Consider the following 12792-nt stretch of genomic DNA (forward strand, 5'->3'; position numbering starts at 1 on the left):
AGCTACTTGGACTCGCGCTACGGGGCCCCCAGCGACCCTGAGGTTGATGGTGCCGGCCCGCCGCAGGTCAGTCCACGCTCCAGCCTATGCGGTCAGTCCCTGGAACTGGAGAAGGAGCTGGTGCTGCACATGAAGAAAGAGTATTTTGGTGAGTAACTAGTGTGTGGTACTTGCTTCAATGCCGACAGACGTTCATAGGCCTTCCCCCTGCTGTGAGCACCCAGGCTGGGCGTCCAAGCTGCGACCTTGGACATCCGGCTTGGACGTCCAGCCAGGTGCTCAAGGCAGCGGGTCTGTAGGAGAATCATCCACTTTCCTGGTGGAATGACATTTCAAATGACATTTCAAATGACAGGTACCAGCGCACCCAGGATACTGTATAGGCGCTGTATACTGCTCTATACATTAAAATGGATTGCGCATGCCTACCACTTCATGGATGCGCTTTGGACGCCGCTTGCATTTGCGTCTCATTTGAATACTGTATCGAGCGGTATGTGAACCAGATTGTGCATGCGCCAAATGAGGGTGCGCCCGGCACTGCTGCACTCTTTCTTACGCTCCTTACTGTATCGGCCTGTTAGAAAATAGCCACTGCTATTACTAGCAACAGTAGCATGGAATAGACTTAGGTTTTGGGTACCTGCCAGGTTCTTATGGCCTGGATTGGCCACTGTTGGAAACAGGATGCTGGGCTTGATGGACCCTTGGTCTGACCCAGTATGGCATATCTTAGGTTCTTATTATCCAAATGTAGGATGCTATCAAAGGCTTTCTTATAATTAATATATTCTATTTTGAGGTTTCATCTATGTGTACAGCTGGTCATAATGGCTTATTCAGCATCAGCTGGTCTTTGATTCCATATGCTCCCTCTTTTGTTACACTTCTGTTGTTCTATTGCCAGGATTTTATTAGACTTGATGTAGTCTATCTACCTTTTCCAATTTCAGCTTCATAAATATGGCACCAGAGCAAGCAAATTCATGGCAAACTTGGTGAATGTGAGGGGCTAGCTTTCTGTTATCATAGGGATCAGAGATAGTTTGGGACTTGTAAAGCATGCAACGAGGGACATTGTACATAGTTGGAAATGCTAAGAAATCTGTTATATGACAAGCAGAGAACATTGAATCAAGGGACCTATTTTTCAAGGGATTTGCCTGGCCACAGATTACTGTGGAACAATTAGCTTGTCATTTCACATTCAGAAGTTTTTCAGTTATTCAAAAGCTCAATGGGTATGGATGGGTTGGGACCGGAGTATTATAAAATTTTAAAATTCATCATTCTATCGCCTCTGAGGAAATTCTATAATGATATGTTAGTAGATGAGGGGATTTCACAAGAAATGCTGCATGTCAATTGAGTTTTATAGGTGAATGGTAAACAGGTACACACAAAAGAAACATCTCCATGAATTTGCCGCTCCTGGGGAAGGCAGTTTTCTCCCTGGAGTGAAGTATGAAAAACTCTGCAAAAATTGGAAGTAGACAGGGGTTGAATATTTAACGCATCTGTATGAAGAGGATAGGCCGATTGTTAAACTTTTCTCTGCTTTGCAGGATAATCATAGTCTTTTGAAGAACCAATTCTTCCTTACTTGCAAGCAAAACATATACACTGTATTGGTAAATTGGTCTGCAAGTGAAGTACAAACTGAACACAAATTTCTTAAAGCGATTCAAAATGTGTGTGAGGGGAGGAATTCCATTTCCCAATGGCATTTCATGTGTAAGCAACAGGGTCAGCCATCAACTGCAGAATCATTAAGCAGGTAGAGGAGTATTAAATTCAGAGATTTTGGCCACAGATACTTTACTGTTTTACATAAGGTTAACTCTGATATGAACCTAAGCAAAATAAAATTCAAATTAATTCTTCATCCTTTTTGTGATGATGTAATATGAAGCTGGCAAGTACTACACGTGGAGGAGTATACTAGTGGTTAGAGCAGTGGGCTATGAGCCAGGAGACCAGGGTTCGAATCTTGCTGTTTCTCCTTGTGACCTTGGGCAAGTCACTTTACCCTCCATTGCCTCAGGTACAAACTTACGGGCCGATACAGTAAGGGGCGGTAGAAAGAGTTGCGTTAGGGCTGGGTGCACCCGCGTTTGCCGCACGCACAGGTCGGATCACCTACCGCTCGATACTCTATTTAAATGGCATGCAAATGCAAGCCGCGTCCATGAAGCGCAATCCATTTTACTGTATAGGCGCTATACAGCGCCTATACAGTATCCTGGATGCGCTGGTACCTGTCATTTCAAATGTCATTTCAAATGACCAAAGTAAACTTACTTTTTCTTTCTTTCAGCCCTCTCTGCCCTCCTCCGGAGGCGCGCACCGCGGCTCCCCTGCCTCCCGGGGGCAGCCGGCGGCTTCCAGCGGCCCCCGCCGGCGAAGATGGACGAACGCAGGGGTAAGGGTAGGCGATAAATTAGCAGGTTAAACGCGCGGCAAAACTGCAGGTTAAAAAGGCGATAATCGGAGCGCACGTTACTGTATGGGAGGGAATAGCTAATCCGATCGTTTACATCTCATATACATGCCGCGGGCGGAAAGGGATACGCGTCGATTTAAAGAAGCGGTAAGGATGGGTTAAAAGGGATAGTGAATCGCGGGTTGGACTAACGCGGCCAAATTGTGAGTAGAAAGCGGGCTAGAAGCAGGGTAACCGCGGCCGCACTTTACTGTATTGGCCTGTTAGATTGTAAGACATCTGGGGATAGGGAAATAACTACAGTACCTGAATGTAATCCACTTTGAAGCGCTGTGAAAAGTGGAATATAAATAAATGAAATAATTAAATAAGTACACTATGCCCCAAGTGTCAGATAGAACGTGGTACTCTACTACACAGATTTTTTTTCAGTGTTCTGTAGTGCGACCATGTTGGAACAAAGTGATATCTTTGTTGCTTACAATACTAAGGTTCCACTCCTTCTGAAGGGAGAAGTAGTACTTTTAGGGGATCTGACCGGTGTTTCTGGAATTTCAAAGGGTATAGATCAGTTCTTACATTTGTCTCTGCAAATGGCGTGTAAATGTACTCTGATTAAGTGGATTGGAAATGTGCCTCCTGTCAAAACCTCAGGGAAATCTAGAATGGATGATGCAGTGCACAAACACAAAGTTAATGAGAATTATGTTGAAGTATGGAAGCAATTTTTAACTCATTGCCACAGGATACAGCACAATGTTTGTTGATCTGTGGTATTCTGTGGACTGGCAAGTGTCATCCCCCACTATTGACAAAGGGGGTCTTGAGCTACTTGAAAGCAGTGTAATTATGTAAAACTTCTCTCATTGGACAGAGTGAGCGAGTGAATGCAGGCAGATGGGTGATTGGTAGTGAGTTCTGAAGGAGGGTGGGAAGCAGTAGTGTGGGACTGAGAGGGAGGGGAGTATTTGGGAGGGGTAGGGAAAGGTGTGTAGTATGTGTTGGGATGTATGGATCTGAGTAGAAGGTGTTGAATGAGCAAATCAACATGTTTGAAAATACTGCACCTGTGCAAGGCTTTTTACTGTTATTTGATGGAATCTTTTCATTTGCACTGTGTATACTGACATATTTTATGTGTCATTTGTATTGTGCAGCAGAAAAAAAGATTACTTTAAAAAAAGAATTGATGTGGTGAAATATTCTATCTGCATCAACTGCAGTGAACAGATTGTCGGCAAGCAGGTTATTGATTGATAGTTTTTGAGGACATTATTTGGTGCTCCCTATGGCAAGAGAAGTGTTTTTCCTGCTATTTAGCCTTTGGGGAGTTAATTCTGGCTGTCTGATCAATAATTTTTTTTTTTGTTTTTTGCATTAGCAAGATCTTGGTGTAGAGAGGTGAAATATTTGAGCCAAAAGTTGGGCACTTTTGTTTTATCCTAGCTTTCAACTCAAACATTGTAACTTCAGGCCGTTCTATAGTTTTCATGTTTGCCTGATCTATACTCCCCTGTTGCTGGGCAACCATTCTGTTTTTCTGTTATGCTCTACAACAGTGATTCTCAAACGGTGTGCTGTGACATACTAGTGTGTTGCCACGCACCGGCAGGTGTGTCGCGTGCTACCTGCAGCCAGTGGGGCCGAAGACTGGCACTGCTGGCTGCTGCCTGAGACCAGGCCGGCAGGGTCAAAGATCTGAAGATTGGCACTGTTGGCCACTGCTGGAGACCCAGCCGGTGGGGCTGAAGAAACAAAGATCTGTGCTGTTGTCCGTCGGCAGAGCTGAAGAAACAAAGACCGGCGTTACTGGCTGCTGCCGGAGACCAGGCCAGTGGGACTGAAGATCGGAGTCACTTGCCGCTGCTGCCCGACACCAGGCTAGCGGGGCTGAAGACGAGCTGTTCAGCTGGGACCGGTGTGCGTGTATGCATTTGAGATCGGAAGGGTGCTTCTGTGTGTATGTGGTGTGTATGTGAGAAAGGGAAGGTGCTTGTCTGTGTGTTTGTTGTATATGTGAGACAGGGAGGGTGCTTGTGTGTTTGTGTGGTGTGTCTGTGCGACAGGGAGAGTGCTTCTGAGTGTATGTGTGTGTGTAGTGTGTATGTGAGACAGAGAGAGTGCTTCTGTGTGATTGTGTAGTGTGTATGTCAGATAGGGAGGGTCTTGTGTTTGTGAATGAGGGAGGATGCTTTTACATATGTGTGCGAGAGAGAGATGGAGCATGGTTCTGACTGGTTGTGGCTGTGAGAGTGGGGGCATGTGTGTGATTGAGCCTGTTTGTAAGTGAAAGAAGATGTGTGTGATTGAGAGCTTGTGTGTCAGTAAGAAAGACAGAGTATTGTGTGATTGAGAGAGACTGGTCAGAGAGGTGATGTGTGTATGTGTGAGAAAAACTGATCAGGGAAATAACTGGTATGTGTGTGTTTGTGAGGCAGATAAACTGGTCAGGGAGATGATTGGTGTGTGAGAGTCAGAAACTGGTTCTGAGTGTGTGACTGGTGTGTGTATGTGTGTGAGAGAGAGAGAGAGAGAAGAGAATGGTTGTGGTCCCCAAGGAAGAAGACTGTAAGGACATCTTCAGCAATTATTGCTGCTTCTGGTGTTGCTTCCAATGGAAAGGAGTAGGAGAACTGCTAGAGAGGTAAGTAAAGATGGCTTTTAAAATTCATTTTTCTTGATTGACTGCCATTTCAATTATTGGGTATTATGTGATGTATCTGCTGTTTTGAAATATTTTATTGGTGTTTGAAGAAATTTTAATAATTTTTAAGTCTTTAATTGTTAGATGTTCTGTTCATCAGCTATTTTGAAATGTTTATTCATATAATTTTATAATTATTTCTGTGTGGCAATCTATACCAGCTTGGCTTTTTCTGTTTCCTTAAAGGGAGGTGTATTGGTGTTTAGGGCCTTGTTTAATATTTATAGTGTTACCTTTTTATAGGTGGGGTTGTTCCATTTGAGTGCATGCCATAATGTAGGTGTAACTTTGACGGATTCGTTTGTGTGCATTATTGCAGATCCTGGGACTTTGTTAGGTGCTATATTTCTGTTTCTATTTCTCCAAGTTTGCTCTGCAAGCAGAGTGGCTTTTTTGGGGGTTTTCATTACAGTTTCTGTCTCCATATTTGTAATTTGTGGTCTTTCTGTATTTGTTGAAGGTCGATCTTGTGTGTGACAGAGGTGAGATATTTAACTAGCATGTAGGCACATAAAATACCTCATTTCCTAGCGTGTAGCAGATGGACTCAAAACAAGTGGGTATAGTGTGCTCGTGCTAGCAGTTGGAGACTGATCTGACGTCAGCACGGGTACATATACCCCCGCAGGAAGTGCAGCAATTCAGTAATTTCCGTCTCCAAAGCAGTTTGGAGCTACCTCACGCTTGCTGAGCGTGTTTCCAAATTCTAAACGACTAAATTCATAGAAGAATCCTACCTGAAGACGAGCCCCGCACTCCTGCGGTGATACCAGTCGGTCCCTCCCCCAGTTGAGTTTCCCGAGGCGATTTCCGTGGTCCCTCGGAGGTAAGGGCCTCGGTCCGGTGGCTGACTCGCGGCAGGGACCTAGCCCCCGAGTGAGAAGGGCTCGGGCGCGGCATAGAGGCAGCCTCGGTCCTGGCGTGGACTTGGCCCCCGAGCGAGACGAGTTCGGGCGCGGACTAGAGGCAGCGGGTGCACTTCCTCGAGCGCGGCGGTGACGGTACTCACCCTCTCCCCCTGCAGCCGGAGACCGCCCGGGTCGCAACCGGGAAGCGCCGAAGACAAGGTAAGGCGTACATCTTTACTTGTTGGTCTCCGAGGAAGCGAGGATTAGCGGAGTCTGCCCATGTGGCAATCCACCACGGAGGTCGCCATTTTGCCTGCCTGGTTCGTCACCGCGCAATAGGCGCCTGTTGCTACGCGCACGCTGATAGGCACACGTTACCAAGCACACGTTGTTAGGCGCACATTGATAGGCGCCCGTTGCTAATCGCACGTTGATAGGTGCCCGTTGATAGGCGCCCGTTGCTAAGCGCACGTTCATAGGCGCCACACAGAGCGAGGAAGCAGACTCCCTATGTGCCCAATGTGAAGAGGCCCTGGGAGTTCCAGGCCAGGACCGGTCGCAGCCCAGCGTACTTGCCAGTTCCTCAGGGCACACCCCGGACCTAGCAGGCAGCGGTGAGCAGCCGGGGAACCCGAGAGACATGGTGCCCCTCAGACCAGATCCTGCTTCGCTCTCCTGGGTGGAATTATTCAAGGGGATCCATGCCTTTGTCACAATGCAGGCTGCTCCCCGAATGGGTCCATACGTACTGGATGACCCGGCCCCTGGACCCTCAGGGCCTAGGCACGGCCACTCGCAACCCGGAACCCCCACTTATGGGGATTAAGATTGCCCTGAGGAAGACGACGAGCCCCCTGAGGAGGGAGAACTTCCCTCGGGGATTGAGCCATATCGGACCATGAGGCGTTTCTTTCTGAAAGAGGATCTCCCAGGCCTGATCTCTTAATGCCTGTCGGAACTGGCTATCCCAGGCCAGGGCACCCCAGGGGAACCTAGAATGAACCCCCTGTTAGAGGGCCTGCGCCAAACGACTCACCATTTTCCCCTCCTACAAGCAGCACAGCAGCTAATCGATCTGGAATGGAATGCGCCGGAGGCCTCATTCAAAGGAGGTCGGGCCTTGGCTGGCATGTACCCCTTAGACCCAGCAACCAAGGAGAAGCTGGCGTGCCCCCAGGTAGACGCCATAGTTAGCGCATTTGTGAAGCGCACCACCATTCCGGTGGAAGGGGGGACGGCCCTCAAGGATACACATGACCGGCGCATGGACGCCATTCTGAAACAAGCCTTTGAGGTGGCAGCCATGTCCCTACGAGACGATTCTGCTGCACCGTGGTGACGCGTTCCTGTTTATCACAGGCTAGGAACAACACCCCGGGAGATGAGATGGAATCAGCTCTCTCGTTACTCACTGACGCAGCCTCCGACCTAGTCCATACGGCAGCCAAGGGAGTGTCATCCTCAGTGGCAGCCAGGAGACAGCTCTGGCTACGTAATTGGTCGGCCGACTCCTCCTCCAAGACACGTCTCACGAGAATGCCCTTTGAGGGATCCCTCCTGTTCGGCAGCGACCTCGAGAAACTGGCCAATAAATGGGGCGCCTCTCCATTACCCCGTCTACCAGAAGACAGGTCAAGGAGGAACCAGTGCCCCTTTCCTAGACCATCCAGAGATAGAAACTCTCAGCGCTTCAACCCTTACAGGACTCGCTACCAAGCACCTCGTTCGCAGGCCAGGAACCAGTCCTTTCGGACTAAGCACAACAAGAGGGGAACCGGCTCGGGTTCGGGTCCCGGCCGTACCCCACAATGACAATCAGCCGACCCATCCGGGGGTAGCAGCCATAGGGGGCAGGCTAACCCTCTTCTACCGCAGGTGGGTCGAGATTACCTCGGACCAGTGGGTCCTCGCCATCATCCGAGAAGGGTATTACCTGGACTTTCTTCGGCTCTCGCCGGACAAGTTTGTGGAATCTCCTTGTTCACCCCTCAAGAGGACGGCACTAGAAGTTACCTTGCGGAGGCTCCTGTCCCTAAAGGCCATAATCCCAGTGCCTGCAAGGGAGATGAATTCTGGGCATTATTCCATTTATTTCATAGTGCCCAAGAAGGAGGGCACTTTCAGGCCCGTCCTGGACCCTCAAGTCAGTCAACCGACACTTACGGGTCCCCAGCTTTCGCATGGAAACTCTGCAGTGTGTCAAAAATTCAGTACAGCCAGGGGAGTTTCTCACATCTCTAGATCTGTCGGAAGCCTACTTGCATATCCCAATCCATCGGGATCACCAGCGCTATTTACGCTTCAAAGTCCTGAACCAACACTTCCAGTTCCGAGCTTTACCCTTCGGGTTAGCCACCACGCCGCGGACCTTTACCAAGGTCATAGTAGTAGTGGCGGCGTCCCTCAGGAAGGAGGGAATCCTTGTCCATCCCTACCTGGACGATTGGCTGATCAGGGCGAAGTCTCCGGAGGAGAGCCACCAGGCAACCAACAGAGTTATAGCTCTTCTGGAAAGCCTAGGTTGGGTAGTAAACTTGAACAAGAGTTCCCTACAGCCGTCTCAGTCGCTGGAATACCTAGGAGTCCGATTCGACACCCAGGAAGACAAGGTCAGTCTGACCTCCAAGAAGAGATCAAAGCTCCGGAATCGTCTGCTGGCCCTGCTGAGCGCCACCCGGCCCACAGCTTGGGATTACCTACAGGTCCTCGGCCTTATGGCATCCATTCTGGAGGTGATGCCATGGGCGCGGGCTCATATGAGACCATTACAACGAGCCCTCGATCACAGAACTACACCGTACACCTACCTTTACCAGCCAGAGTGCGGAATCAGCTACGATGGTGGTTGCAGCCCGGTCACATGAGCCAGGGGTCGAGAATGTCCTCTCCAACCTGGACCCTGCTCACGACAGATGCCAGCCTGAACGGATGGGGAGCACACTGCGAAGAACTCACTGCCCAAGGGCAGTGGAACAGAGGAGAGTCGGGGTGGAACATAAACCGACTAGAGGCACGGGCAGTCAGGCTAGCATGCCTGCGATTTGCCCACAGACTTCGCAACAGAGCGGTCAGAGTGATGTCGGACAACGCCACCACAGTGGCATACATCAACCAACAGGGCGGAACCAGAAGCCGACAGGTATCCCTAGAAATAGCCCCCCTGATGTCTTTGGCGGAAGCAAATCTCCAGGACATCTCCGCTGTCCACGTCGCCGGGAAGGTCAACACCACGGCAGACTTCCTTAGCAGAGAAAGCCTAAATCCGGGGGAATGGCAGCTGTCGCCCACAGCTTTCCAGATGATTGTGGATCAGTGGGGGACGTCGGGCATGGACCTACTAGCAGACAGGTCCAACGCTGACGTACCCAGATATTTCAGCCGCAGGAGGGATCCTCTATCCCAGGGGATCGATGCCCTGGTACAGCCATGGCCTCAGGGGATCCTGCTATATGCCTTTCCTCCATGGCCCTTGCTGGGCGCCATTATACACAAGATTCAGTGGCACAGAGGCCTAGTTCTTCTGGTGGCCTCGGACTGGCCAAGAAGACCCTGGTACGCAGACATGAGAAGACTACTGGCAGGGAATCCATTACCCCTGCCTCCACACAGGGACCTGCTGCAGCAAGGTCCCATCCTCCACGAGGATCCAGCTCAGTTCTCTCTTACGGTCTGGCCATTGAGAGGGCTAGACTGAAGAAAAGAGGATACTCGGGGCCGGTAATAGATACACTCCTCTGAGCACGCAAGTTCTCCACATCACTAACATATATAAGGATCTGGAGAGTATTTGAAGCCTGGTGCGAAACTCACGGCACCAATCCATATGCCGCTAAGATCCCTATCATCTTGGATTTCCTGCAAGATGGACTTCAAAAGGGTCTGTCCCTCAATTCCATCAAGCTTCAAGTGGCAGCGCTATCCTGCTACGATCCCCGGAGTGACGGCAACAGCATCGCCACACACCCAGACGTTTCATGTTTCCTGAAAGGAGTCAAACACATTCGCCCGCCACTGAAGTGGCCAGTGCCCCTGTGGAACCTCAACCTAGTCTTGGAATTTGTAGCGGGACCCGCCTTCAGACCCCTTCGAGGCCTGTTCCTCCGTTTGTTAACCTTGAAGATGGTGTTCCTGCTGGCCGTATGCTCAGCACACCACATCTCAGAGCTACAAGCGCTGTCCTGCCGTGATCCGTTTCTCAGAATCACTCCAGAGGCTATCCATCTTCGCACGGTTCCTTCCTTCTTACCCAAAGTAGTCTCACACTTCCACCTCAACCAAACCATATCCTTGCCTACCACGGAAGGTTTGAAGAAGTCGGAAGAAGGTCGAATACTACGCCATCTCGACATCGGCAGGCTACTGTCCAGATACCTGGAAATGTCAGAAGCAGTACGAAAGACGGACCATCTGTTCGTCCTTCACAGCGGGAAGAAGCAAGGGGAAACAGCCTCACGGGCAACCATCGCCCGCTGGATCAAAGAAGTTATCAAGGCAGCCTATGTAGAAGCGGGAAAACCACCACCTCTACGGGTCAAGGCTCACTCTACCAGAGCGCAAGTGGTCTCCTGGGCAGAAACTAGGATGCTGTCGCCTGCAGAGATATGTAAAGCGGCAACGTGGTCCTCCCTCCATACCTTCTCCAGATTCTACCATCTGGACATCCAGGCCAGGGAGGACACAGCATTTGCGAGGGCAATCCTGAACGGACCTCGGGCAGCCTCCCACCCAGTCCGGGAGTAGCTTTTGTACATCCCACTTGTTTTGAGTCCATCTGCTACACGCTAGGAAATGTAGAGATTACTTACCTGATAATCTCGTTTTCCTTCGTGTATGCAGATGGACTCAGCATCCCGCCCGGCTGCCGGCATACATGGGGATTCACCGACTCACGATAAGCCATGTTTTCTTATAATAGGGCATCCACTCTGCCGGGTGTCGACGCCTTCCGGTTGAGAACACTGGCGGTCTCCAGCTACTATCAATCGGTCAGGCTAATCCTGTTCATTTAATCGATCGGTCAGTTATACATATATCCATAAAGCTTTTGCAAGGAAGATTACTGAGTTGCTGCACTTCCTGCGGGGGTATATGTACCACGTGCTGACGTCAGATCCGTCTCCAACTTCTAGCACGAGCACACTATACCCATTTGTAATGAGTCCATCTGCCTGCACTAAGGAAAACGAGATTATCAGGTAAGTAATCTCTCCATTTTCTTTGTTGTGTTTTCTCAATTGGACATGCATTGGTGGTGAACTGCTGTTTTTTTTTTATAAGTAGGGCTATTGCGCCTGGTAGTAGAGGGAGTTTGTGTTGCTGTTATTGAGAGAACACCAGAATATCTTTTTGTATGGTGAGTTGTACGAGGAATGTTCTAGTTCTGCTTCATCCCCATTACTGAGGGTCAGGGGTGGGGTTAGATTTGTGACTGTCATATGTTCAGTGTATCTCGCATGTGAGATACACTGTCAGGTGTGTCCTGACAGAAAAAAGGTTGAGAAACCACTGCTCTTCAGGATCTTCATACAGATTTCTCCAAAACTGCTGTTTCTTCTTTTGTTGGTGTTTTTTTGTAACTGCACTAATATTCTTTCCCAATTCTCTATAGAACCGCTTTGGTTTCTCTCTAAGGAGGTAATTTTCAAAGGAGTTACACATGTAAATGGAATGTGCTATTGCAGCAATTTTCAAAAGCCCATTTACGGGCTTGAAGGGCATTTACACGTATAAAACCTATCGACAATTCAATGGCATATTGCAGCAATTTTCAAAAGCCCAATTACATATGTAAAATGCATTCACATGTGTAAAACCAAGTTTTAAGTGAATAAATCCTTTGGAAAATTACCTCCTACGACGGTAACTTTCAAACCGGCTCACATACATCAGCTCATGCCCAGGGATACGGCCATTTTATGACATATGCTCGCATGTTAGAAAAGAGCCTGGCTGTGTGCCCGTGTGTGCCAAATTGTAAGCGGGTACGCACAAGTGCGCGCAAAAGCCACTTCTACCGCATAAATTGGGAGATTTTAAAAGAGGATATTCCCAGTTTTACCAACTTGTCCCCAGTTCACCCAGTTAAGAGCGTCCTCCAAACCCCCCTAGTTTAATAGCCTTCACTCCCCCCAGTTACTCCCGACCCTTAAAACCCCACAGATCTGTCATCCATAGCAGGTTATGCATCGGGGTCCTCGGTGCACGCTGGATTGCATAAATATTTACAGGCACATCTCAGGTTCACACCCTGAAATTCCCATGCCCCACCCAGACCATGCCCACGCTCTGCTCCCTTTTGAAAACGTCTGAGATGCGTCCGCTCTGATAGTTATGTGCAAATCTTGGCAGCTTTTAAAATTTGCTCGGTGTGCGCAAGCCTAACATATTTGCACATCCCCTAATTAATGTGCACGTTGGTCTTTTAAAATTCACCTTTTAAGTATTTTAATTTAGTGCTACTCCTTTCTATTTTCTTCATATCTTCGCAGCTTCTACGCGTCCATTATTATTAATATTGAATGATATGAATTTAAGATCTTCTGTGAATGCAGCATATTTTAGGTTTATCTTTTTTATTTTCCTCAATACTTTCATCATCTTTAATCCTTTGAGGTATGCGCTGCCATCAACTCCTCTGCACGCAGTGATTTAATTTTCTCTTCTATACGTTTTTTCCAAGGCGGCGTTGCCATCTTTCTGTTGATCTTCTGGCCTTGTGTCCTTGTTGCAAAATTCTCTCAGTAATAATTTTTGCTGTGCAGTATTGTATCAGATTGATATCTATGATATCAATATAT

General features: G+C 48.6%; 1 protein-coding gene across 5 annotated transcripts in view; it reads left to right on the forward strand.

The window, feature by feature from the left end:
- AOPEP (aminopeptidase O (putative)) overlaps positions 1–12792 on the forward strand; it is a 772742-nt gene that overhangs the window by 133706 nt on the left and 626244 nt on the right. The gene's annotated exons all lie outside the window — the stretch shown is intronic.

This window comes from Rhinatrema bivittatum, chromosome 1 (genome assembly GCF_901001135.1).
Source record: "Rhinatrema bivittatum chromosome 1, aRhiBiv1.1, whole genome shotgun sequence".
NCBI lineage: Eukaryota > Metazoa > Chordata > Amphibia > Gymnophiona > Rhinatrematidae > Rhinatrema > Rhinatrema bivittatum.